The 12,160-nt window shown below is 43.0% G+C and overlaps 1 protein-coding gene across 1 annotated transcript in view; it reads left to right on the top strand.

Annotated features, from left to right (window-relative positions):
- ITPKA (inositol-trisphosphate 3-kinase A) overlaps positions 1–12,160 on the top strand; it is a 39,550-nt gene that overhangs the window by 1,008 nt on the left and 26,382 nt on the right. The window lies entirely within an intron of this gene.

Consider the following 12,160-nt stretch of genomic DNA (forward strand, 5'->3'; position numbering starts at 1 on the left):
GGCGGCAGCACGCACCGGAAAAAAGAAAGAAAGAAAGACAGAAAAACTCGAGAAAAGGCCTTCTGAACCGCGCTCTGCGTGCGGGGCTTGCCCACGAGTGCCGGCTGCCTGGGGGTCGCCAGGCAGCCCCCCGTTGCAGTGAGGCTTGTGCCTCACCTGGGGTGAAACTGCTGTTTGCTCGTCCGCACAAACTGCGGGAAACTTCTGTCTTGAGCTGGTAGCAGCGCACCGCACCGTGCAGCTTGCTGCTCTTATTTTTAAAATGCTTTTGTGCGTTGGCCCTTCTAAAACCTCCTCAGGTGTGTTGTATTTCCTGTGAAACTGTGCTTGCTGTCCCAAGAATTCTTGGGGGCGTTGTTTTGCTCGTGGGTAGGGTGTTTTTTTTTTTTTTTTTTTTTTTAGTTCCCCCAGTCTATTTTGTTAGATCTTCAAAATAACATTTTTTCCAGGCATTTACCAGCAGGTATTTCTTTGTTGTCTCTTCCAATCCTGGAGTCTGTGGCTGTCAGTTTTTGAGCTGCTTCTTGCTGTGAGCATGACAGGAGATGGGGAGGAGCTTGGAATGGGTAGAATGCATGCTTTTGTCCATTCTGGCAGTAACACATTCTTCTCAGTAAATCCCCTCTGTAATTTGGCAGCTTTCATCCATGAAGTGAGCTTTTAAAGGCATCTACTTAGCTGTTTTTTTTTTGTGATCATTAACATATATCTGCCTGACTCCCTGTAATGTGTTCCTTGGGGTTTTGTAAATGAAATACATTGCTTTAGCAAATTCCCCCTCCTACATTTATTGAGAACATAACTTAAATTGTTGTTCTGCTGCCAACTCATTGGCACTGAATTGTTTTCAAGCAGAACATATGTTTTGAAAGAAATATGTATAAGCAAGAAGTAATGCTAGTTGTAGGTGATACCTCCAGCTGGACTTTTCTCAGGGTAATTGTGGGTTTACTACTTTAGAGGACACATAGTACAGAAGCTAAAATGCTGTGCGCAATATTGGTTTTGTTTGCATCAACTTGTGGCCTGGTTTGGGGGAAAAAAGTTTTGTACTTTGTTATATTGCGTTCCAAGAAGCCTGTAATAATACTACTTAATTTGTACTTTCTATCCTGAGATAGAAAGTGGTGTATAGAGGGAAGCAATCACTACTCTCACTGTTTTCCTTTCTTTTCTGAACTATGTGCTGTGCAAGTGGGGATTTTGTGAAAGTAGCAGAAGAATAGAAATTGAAGATGGAAAAGGGCTGTTGGATCCTTTGACTCAACATCCCTGCTGTTGCAGTGGGCGAGTGGGTGGGATAATGAACTCTGTGGAGGTAAAGCTGTGAGGCGTATGCGTGGTAAGTAGGGAGCAAGAATTTACTGATAACATTAGCAATGCAGAGAACTTTGGGATGGCATTGTAGCTCCTGTTCCCAGACAAGTTAGCACAAAGCAAAAACTATTCTTCAGGTGAGAAACCGTGCTGCCTTCAATGTTTTGCTTTTGCACCTTGGAGTACATTGATATTGTATGCAATATTGAATCTGAAGTTATTTATTAGAACTGTTTCTTTCCCTCCAGTCTGACCTGTGTAAGTGGATGTGAAAAACATCACTTTCTTTTACATTTTAGGAAGTTTCTAGGCACTGTGCAAAGTCGATAAAGGCTCTGTTCACCTTTTAATTACAAGAAAAAGAAATAAAAAAAAAAAACACAAAGCTTTACAAATGATTTATACACAAATAAGAATACATGTAGTCACATTATGAAAGTTTTCAACTCTGAGAGAACATCCTATTCATTTAGGTGCACGGGGAGAACTTTGGGCATTGAGAACTTCAATAGTATTATGAGAATTCAATCTTTTTATAAAGCTTTTTGCAGGTTTCCCAAATTCTGTGCAGCTTTGGTATTCTTCAATGTTTCATTAATTAAGTAGGTACTCACTCACCTGGTAAAATGTTTTCAGCAGTCAAGTTAACTTCCCACACCTGTGGGTGGCTGGGATAAGCTGTCCACCAGGTGCCTGCGTTCTGCTGGCCGTTAGTTATCTCATTGCCACTTGTGCAGCAAGGTGGCAAGCCAGAGCTGGGGCTTGTATCTAGGACTCTAAAATGGCAGCACTAAGCATCAACAAGTTATGACATTGCCTAATAAATAAAATGAGCCAGATCTTTCGTCTGCTTGGTGCATGCTTGTGTAGTTCATCCCTCCTTTCCTTGCTGCATTACCCACAGAGAGCTTGGATCCTGGGAACCTGTACTTTTCCCTTTGGCACTGTGTGCTGCCCTCCATCTCAAGTGACTGCCCCCGGGCTCGTTGGTACCTGGAGGTGACCAGGACAGGCTTGTTCTTTTGGTACTGGGCAATACTCTGATACTAGCCAGCCCCAGTTGTCCAGTCTTTACAGATGCTGTTTCTTTACTGAAACATAGCATGCCAAGCAGAAGTGTGAGCCTTGAATCTCTGTGGGTTCAACTTTACAGGATGTTATCTTTTTTCTGCTAATTAATCTTGAGGCAGGATGAGTAGGTCCCTGTGGTGTGAATGGAAGGCTTTAGGCTCAAGGCAGACATGTACATATGAAAATAACTAGAAATTTTAGGATAACTTGAGGAATATTTTTGTATTTTGAAGGTAGTATTTAGAGGTAAACATGAATGTTTGATTCATATTTATTGGTTTAGCGTGCGTATTTTAGAAAACGAAGGTTCATTTTCAGAGCGGAACACAGACATTAGAGATTTTCTGTATGAAATTGAAATCAGAAGTGGAACGAACTTGGTGTTCCCTAATTCATGGGAAATTGTTGCATTTTGAAGCTTCTCTTGTATTAGAATTTCCTCAGACTTTTCTTTGGAAACGTTAGGATTATGGAGCCTGGTACCTCACAACTAAGCTCTGACCAGGGCTCACAGGACTGCTGGACTGTCAAGCCTACCAGGCTCCCCAGTGCCTAGCAGGAACCTTGGAAACTTGCCCAGGTCTTCCACTGTGGGAGCAGAAGTTCTGATAGTGTTCCTGTTATCAGGGCTTCAAGGCTGCCATCTGCAGACGCAGGAACTTGAGACCTAAGCTGAGGAAGGCCCTCCCAGGCTGCTCAGCTAGAGGCCTCTCTCATTGACCTAGAGGTCAAAACCCAGTTGGGTCTTCAAAAGTTTGCACTTCCCCTGTGGGCCCAAGTGAAACACAGAAGACTGCGGAGCTGTCACTGCACACAGGGCTTGCTGCCCAGGAGCCACCAGGCCTTAAATGCTGCGGCAGTAAGCCTCGCGGTGCTGTGCCCGCTGTGCGCCTTGGAAAACTGCTCTGCCTGGCAGCGCGCTGGGCCGGCAGGCGGTTGTTCAGTTAAATGATTCATGGAGCCTTCTGGCGTGGACGAGTTGGCACATCGTGACAGCATTAAATTGTGTTTTGTTGCTGAGCGCGGTACGTGGGTATGTCCCTGGAGTGCTGGGGCCCTTGCTGAGGTAGCGAAGCCGTGGGGTTGGTGGCTGATAGTTATGGTATAGCTCCAGCCTGGAGCTGCAGGGACAAAGCACTGTTTGCGTCTAGGCAGGCACACAGCTGAGAGAAAGTTGGTGGGTAAGCGTTTCACTTCTTCATCACAAATTCCATGCTTTGTTTTGTGATAATTCATAGCAGCTTTGGAAACTGAGCTGCCCTGGCTCTCCCGGCGGAAGGCCCCTCCGACAACCAACAGCTAGAAGTGTGAGAGAAGCCTGATCTGCTGCTACCCTGTGAGCTGAACTTGTGCTTCTGTGGAAACCAGTTGCTTGTGTTGGTGTACGTGTAATTTGTAACATCATATCCGGAGCTTCACAAATCTTGGTGGTTAACTTAAAAAATATTGGTTATTTTTTTAAGTAACAAATCAATGGGACAGATTTTACCCTATGACAAGAGTTCACGTTCCTGCCTTTTCTTGTGTTTAGATGGGAAGTGTGCTTTTTCTGCTGCTGCTTCACACCATCTGGAAAGTGTATATACGCAGTTGAATCTGTCAGTGAAAGCCCCCTTGGTCCATTTATAGTAATGGAGAGAGTGCAAGAGATGTATTTTTGTCTTCATTATGTGAGCGAGCAATTTTAAGAACTATGCAAGTCTGGTTAGCGCCTTCTTTGCTGGGACAGAGAGACTTTAAAAAGTGGTTTTCATAGAGGATAAACAGCATGATAATGTACAGCAGCCTCTTGTCCCCTTGATTTGGAGAATATTTATTTGGCATGTTTCTATCTAGTAAATAACATACTCATTCTCATAACTGTGACCCGTCGTTGCAAATTCCTAGATCAGTAACCATGAGAACGGCTGACACCTCGCTGGAGAAAAAGCAGTTCAGTTCTTGCACGCAATGATACCAGTCCAGAAACTTTGGGGGATAGCCATTAGGAATGCTTCTTTGCTTTTACCTATCTTCTTGCTATTATTCTTCGTAACACCAAGCACCTTAAAATGGACAAACATATAGACACATTCGCATAATAAATATGGCCTGAAAGTTTCAAGTATTTCAGCTCAGGGGTGGATTATGTAAGCTAATGCAGTGGAATAGGATTGTTATTTTTAAATGAAGAATGGGAATGAAGGGATGACATAAGTAAGACTGTTAATGGGTTTTTAGCCCACTTTCAAAGGAAAGAAAGCTTGTGTAATCACTCTATCAATTTAATTTTAACAACTTCAGTAGATTTCAGCCAAATCTGACAGTGGGATAGGCATCCCAAAGTTTTCTTCAAAAGGTCTTTAAAATTTCACAAAAATCAGTCTCTGGGAGGGGGAGATGAAGTCCCAGGCAAGTTCACACCTTTTCTTCTTGGGGGAGAAGGTGAAGCATGAGTTCAGCAGGGGGCTTCTGTTTCACTTGTTAACCAGTGAATTGACCTGTGCATGCTGGCCAGCTGATCTGTGCTTACAGGCTGCAGCAGGTAATTAGTGCCTCTTGTCCTGAGGGTAATCAGGAGAAAGTATGAGAGGGCCCACACAATGCTGTGGGCTGGTGAGGTTAGGAAATGTAGAAAACACAAGGGCAGCTGAGGGATCAGGATGAAAAGGTAAGGGAATTGTGGGGAGATATGGAAACGTGAGAGGGATGGAAAGGTTCCTGGCACAAGTCTATAAGGAAGGGACAGTGACAATTTGTTGGTAATTTGAGAAGTGTGCAGGACTGTAGGATACAAGTCCAGCACAGACCAGGACTTGTCGTTGCTGCTTGTGGATCAACTGCTTTTAATAGAATATCTTTTTGTGTGTGTGTTTTGTTTTTTTTTAAAGCTGACTTAGAATGATATCATTCTTACTGAAATGTTCCTGTTATACACTGAACAAACACGAGGTGAACAGCAGTAGGTGTTTCCATGTCACTCAGTTACTGGGTCACAACTCTGAATTGGGAGCATTCTCCTAATTTGAGGATGGCTTGTTCACCACTGTACACTCAGCTGGTGGAGTGTATCCAAACACCAGCAGTGTCACTTTTAGCAGTGACTGTTTATTAGTAATGTGGCCTCTCATCAAGAAGGAAATGAGCTAGGTCTTAGTCAAGTTAGTTGTGAGAGAGGCAATTAGCTAAATGTCTTATCAGATAAGACTTTCTCACCCTCGATACATTTGAAATAATGACTTACAGGTTACAAGATTGTTCTCTCTTGAATCAAGTCCCCCCTGATACTTGTCATTTTTCATATCTTAAGTGACATGTTGCTTGGGCGTACAGTTTAAAATTGGAAGAGCTGTATTAGATTATTTTTTTTTTGTTATGGACCTGTTGGATTAAGTATACTGTAGAAGTTTCTCCTTTCTCTGTATGTGCTCTTCTACTGTTGAAACCTCCTTGCAGTGCTTACTGCACCTGGAAAGCAGGAAAGGAAGTAATGATGACTCCTCATCATCAGGTGATGTGCTTGTATTTAAAGAGGGCACACTTAAGCAGATTTTTCCCAGGCTATCGTCAGCTCAGCAGAGTTGAAGATTTATTTGTGAAAACCCATGCCAACCTGAAAAGGGATAAGGGTAGGAGCTGGGGCAATAGTTGGGGAATTTAGCATGTCTATGTATATTTTTGGATTCTGTCATTCTTAACCTGTTAGAATTGTTTGATGAAGCTGAACTCTTTATTTATTGAACAGGTGATAAATGCAACAGGTATCACAGACAAAAAAAAAAACCCTCTCAACTCGCATCTAACGTTTATTATAAATAGAATGCGTTAAAGTGAATCAGTTTTATTAAATTGTCATGGTGTGGTGCAGTTCAATACAGCTAATATTTCTGGAAGCTAAGAATGCACGTTATATTTATGCATAGTAGATTGTTTAGGAGTGACTGAGAGAAGAACTGAGGTTCATCAGACACCTCATTTTGTGGTGATTATCTATAAATTGAGATAGCAGAAAAGGTAATAATACTATTCTCGCAAGCAAAAAGTGATCTCATATACAGCACCAGTAGAATCACTGTCTCTCTTCTACTTCCTCTGTCAGTGTCGTTTTTTTGCAGAGAAAGCTGAAGCTGAAGCAGAAAGAATCGACTTGTCAGTCCTTGTTAATTTGGATCTTGCATGGTGTAGGTTTAGATTTTGTTTTTAAAGTGCTCCTCTAAGCCTTTTCTACTAACAGAGTTTCTTCTAAAACTCTCATGAGTTAGGTGTGATGGCATTGTCTGTCCATAGCGTAGCACACCTTGGGGAAGACTGCATAAAAAAAGTAGAAGTTGTACAGAATTAAGTGATGCAGACTAAAATCAGTAGGGAAAGCACTGGGAAGGAGGAGAGGTGACCCGTTCACCTGGCATCAGACTAGCAAACACAGTGGCGTATTGTTTCCAGTGCTTAACTGATTCTTTTCTGTCAGTAACGGAGAGTGCTTTGGGGGATAGCACATAACAGTGTTCGGTTGTTTTTACATCTATAAACTGAATTTCCCCCAAGGAATGAAATTTTCCGTTCTGAAACATGAAGCAGCAAGACCGAGAGTAGAGAAACCCACGCTGCACCTATCAGGCCTGGCTACAGTTGCCTGTTGCCAAACTTTCCATTCCCTGGGAAGATTGGGATGAAGTTAGCCAGACCAATTGGCAGCTCATTTGAAGCAATGTCACAGACCTGGCACAATCCATATTCGGAGCCTGGGACAGAATCTCCACGCCAGTTGGTGACTGTAGGAAGCATGACACAGATGCTGCTTTGTGGGAGCTTGGCTTTAACCCAGAATCCAGGAACACTCCTTATCTACAGGCTGAAATATCCAAGTAAGGTGGCGCAGTGAATGCAAACTCCTTAAGCTGTTTACCCGAGCCCACTGATACCACCTTTATTTCACTCACGTTCAGCTTTAATCTGCTTCCTCGGCCTTCATCATCCATACTTGAACCACTGTGATAACAGAGGCGTGGTCAGTGGAGATAAAGACTGGGGATAGACGTGTGGTGTGTCTGTGTGTAACTGGCACTGCAGTCTGTATGAATCATCGGTCCACCTGAGGATTTACCTGCTGGACAGGAAGCGGGGATGTAGCAGAACTGTGTGAGTAAGAAAGTCTTAGCTCACTTGTGCTGAGTGGTGTGTCAAAGGAGAATGCAAACTACTGTAGTGCTGATATGTCTTTCATGTGATAACTGGTATCTCCTGCTAAATTATATCGAATGTTCATAGAAAGAAAATGTTTTTGTTTTCTAGTGTTGGTAAGAAATCACAATTCATCATTGGTAAAGCTGCTTCTGTTCTCTGGTCTCTGCCACGTCCTGGCATAAAATGACCCAGCCTTAGCTGTAGCTGCCTTTGTTACTCTGAGCTACAGCAGAAAACACAGCTTTCTGTCTTAGCTCTTTTTCAAGCAGCTCCATATAGCTGAGAACACTGCAGTGGTTCCTCAGTCATGTTCAGTGTGGACAGCATGTTGTACCTGTGCTCTACTTTATGCTTGCTGCCAGTGGTGGAGTGCTGAATCAAATGTGGGTTTCTAGTTCTCCTCTTTGAGGTGCTTGAGCACCTCAAAGTCTATGCAGGGCACAAAAGTGATTGATGGAGCTCAGCAGTGAAGAGTGCAGTCAGCCACCCCACTCTTCAGACACACTGGAGCTTGAGCAGGCTCAGTTGTGCACAAGGCAGCTGTGTCCAAGGCTTGCCCAATACCAGGGGGCCATCTCACAAAGATCCTCTCCAAGCACAGCCCTCCTGTGAGAGCCCAAGGCTCAAGCACAAGCACATGAAACGCAGCAGTCATCTCCAGCGCTCTGTGCAGCGCGCATTTCAGAAAGGAAGTGAGGATGAAACACTACTGTCACATGCCAGCACCTTCCACTATTCAAAGACGTTCAGATGCAGGATTACATTTGCACTGGAACCTTAATGTTTTGTAAATGCAAAATTGAATACTCAAAAATTATTATTATTTTTTTTAAGGAATTTATCCTCTTCATGTCAACTCTGTATAATTTGTTGTACATCGATGGATAAGTCTTTAACTACAGAACAACATACAGTAGTTACCATTCATTCAGTGTAAATGCACTATTCCCAACTCTACAAAAAGCATTTTTAAAATTTTTGTCCTCATTGTAAGCAAAAACTGCCATTTTTACTTCATTTATTGGAAATCTACTGGAAAAGCAGTTAATGAGTTTGTGTGGTACTTTACCACATTACTCCATCACTGCAGTAACAGAGTGCTTTTGAAATTTTAATGAATTTATTTTCACAATCTGTTATGCAAGCTACTTTAGTCATATCTTTTGGGGGAAAACACTGGAGAAAATATTGTTAATGTGAAAAGCGTCCACTAATTTTGAAAGCCTAGTTTCAGTTGTTTTTTTCTGCTAATACCTAGCACTATATACACTGCTGTTTCACAGTGCTGACCAGTGTTGTAGAGGAGCTCTCATTAACTTTTGTTGCAGGCACAAACATACAGTTTTTCTGCTAATAAGACCCATAGTCTCGAGTTGGGCAATGGAGAAATATGGTTAGTGATTATGGTGAAAGTCTGCATAAATAACCTGCCTAGTCTCTTACAGGGGCACTATAAAGCGAGCAGTTCTCCTGATAGGCATTCAGCTATGTTAAATCAGGAAGTTGGTCTTTCTGTCCTGTGATCTTCTGCCTGACTTGTTGCATACCTATCAGTGAAGAAACTGAAATCCTGTAACATGTGGCTTCACTGTGCAACCATAGCTTCTCCTTTGAGTCGTGCTGAGATATAAAAGAGCTGCTTATTAGTTGAGAGTCATGCATTGTGTGCATCAGGAACTGTACCTGCTTGTAACTAAAGACTGCAGGATGTTTTTATGCCCAGACTGCAGTCACTTTAATTCTTCTATTTCATATACCTGTTCCTGTCCTGTAGCTACCATCACTGTTTATCTCCCTCATCTTCAAAGTTTTGCTCTCAGCTAGCTCATGTTTGAATCCTGTAGTGACCCGCCACAGTGTCTGCCCATAAGCTAGGTCACTTGAAGGCATGAGAGGATGACTCCTCATGCTACATGTTCAGTGAATCTCTGAAGATTTTTGGCAGAGGTGATGATTTTCAGACCATCTGAATATGCTTGAGTAGTGGAAGGCACTGGCATGTGACAGTTTCATCCTCACTTCCTTTCTGAAATGCGCGCTGCACAGAGCGCTGGAGATGACTGCTGCGTTTCATGTGCTTGTGCTTGAGCCTTGGGCTCTCACAGGAGGGCTGTGCTTGGAGAGGATCTTTGTGAGATGGCCCCCTGGTATTGGGCAAGCCTTGGACACAGCTGCCTTGTGCACAACTGAGCCTGCTCAAGCTCCAGTGTGTCTGAAGAGTGGGGTGGCTGACTGCACTCTTCACAGCTGAGCTCCATCCATCCTTTGTGTGTGCTGTGCCCACAACCTTCTCAGAATGTAACTTGTACAGTTTCGTGTCTACTGCAAATGAAGCTGAGTTTCTTACAGTTTCACAAATTCAGTCAGGTTAACTTTGGCTTTTCCCATGGCTTGTTCCTGCTTTGAATGCTTTCTTCCTGCTAGACTTCAGGCTCCTGCCTCAAAATTAAAGGATAAAAGGATTTTCAGAGGATTCGTCAGAGATTTTGTAGTGTGATTTTCAAAAAGTATCATTTTCTAGCCTTGGAAACAGTTGAACTCTTTGTTGGAAATGTTCAGTCTGAAGCAAAAAAAATAATGTTGCCCTTCTTTGATGTGAATAACTTAGAGCAATTCTCAGCAGAATGAGACATGCAGAAGCAGAGAGACTACTTGTATATTGCTGCCGTACTGGCTGTACAGGAAATCTGGGGTTTGAGACCCTGATCTTCTGAAAGAGGCAGAGCTAGAGCAAGAGTTAAAAGGTGGTCTCTGTGCGCTTCTCCTTCTCTGTATGGTTACATGCATGATGCAGTGATAGGATAAAATCTGTGTGAACAGCGTTCGTGCATGCAGATTGGCTGTTTATTATCTCTTTGTGGGGTTTGAGTGGGTTGTTGGCTAAGTGCGCTTGACCTGAATGTTCTAATCACGATAAGCTCTGCTTGCTGTGGGCTCCTTCCTCAGCCTTTCTCACCCATGCGAGTTCTGCAGGAACAGCAACACCATCTCCAGAAAGGGTCAGCTTTGTTCAGAGGAGAATGTAATCTGAGGAAACTGGAAACCTTCCTACGCTCCAGCTTTCACTTCTCATAGCGCAAAATGCTGAGTGTTGGAATTTTGGGCTGATAATTGAGTATAGTTTGTATTGTCTCGCTCTGTGGAGTTCAGATAAGGAACTTCATTGCCTTCCTTGTCCTTGTTTCAGGCCAGATCGTACCGTTCTGATGAAGGTCCTGTAAGAGGGGATTAAGGCGGGGATTCCTGACTTCTAGGTGCTTTTGCCTATCACTAGCTTGTGATGCCACCGTGACTCTCAAAGACTCTCAGTAGGAAATTTATTAAGCCACATTTTAAGTACATTGGGAAGAACTATCTCTGGAGTTCTTTGCTGTGATCTGCATGGATTTCAGTACTCATCAGGCCCCTCTAGCAGTTTCATAGCTTGTTTTCCAAAAGTTCAGAGCAAGACCAGAGAGAACATGTGACCGCCTTGCTTCAGCAATGAGATCAGGGAGGGAGGAAGTCCTGTGCTATCATCTCACAGCACTGTGCTTGTTCGTTAGTATGCCAGCGGTCTACAAATGCTTTTCCAGCAGTAGGAATGGCTGACGTCCCAACCATGGTCTCTCATTCCAAATGTAAAACTGTAATGACAGTAAAATTAACGATGTTTTTTCCACTTCTGTTCATCCATGGGGATTTTCTGCATTATCTCTAGAAATGTGTCTTCTCCCAGTGCCATAAGTCTGTCTTGATCTCAGTCCTCTGACTGTGTAGATGGCAGTCCTGTCGGAGACGAAGGATGGCTGTGGAACGAATGTAGCACAGACGCCAATTCTTTTTACGTTGCATTCCTCAAGAAAAACAGCAGACAGGGCAAAAAAATCAGACTGCTTGTGAAGTAAGTTTTTCTGCATGGTCTGTCCCCATGCACACTACAAGCAATAAAGCACAAGCAAATTATATTTCAAATGTTGTTCGTCTTGTCGTTGTCTGCTGAGCCCTGGTGTACTGATGTTGGTCACTTTTGGGTTCTGCTGTCTATGTCCAATCTGGCACAGAAGCTGCTGCTGCTTCCATATTTCAGGAGGCTGGTGTAGGTGGTTGTGCAAGATGGAGGAGTATGGCTTGCAGTTCTGTTGCTAGGATCCAACAGCATGAAATTCTTAAGCTCATGGGTTGGTTTTTGTCTCTTTTACTGTAAGGTAAAAGTTTTGGTAGATAAATGGTCTATGTATAAGCTACACCCTGTTTATTTTTAGTTGGGTTAGCTTCTTAATAATTGGCAATTGATGTTTGTGCTTCTAAAGAAGGTGGGATCTCCAGGATCTTGATTGTAAATGCGTTTGTTTACCTTCAGGGCAGAGGAAACACACTCTGTACAACACACTGACTATTGTTCAGACACCCACAACTCTTCAGGATGGCAGATGCCTTATTTCAGTCTTGGTTGAGTCACTCCTGCTTATGTAAGGGCTGAATTTGACTCTCTTTCTTAAGGCTACGTTATGGAAATGAAAATTTTAAATAATCCCTTTTCTGCTGGGACTACCTGCTTCTGATATGGAGGAGGAATTCAACTTGCCTTGTGCTACTCCATTACCAGAAATTCTTTTTTGATCCTGTA

The sequence above is a fragment of the Aythya marila genome (genome assembly GCF_965140915.1).
Source record: "Aythya marila genome assembly, chromosome: 5".
In the NCBI taxonomy this organism is placed as follows: domain Eukaryota; kingdom Metazoa; phylum Chordata; class Aves; order Anseriformes; family Anatidae; genus Aythya; species Aythya marila.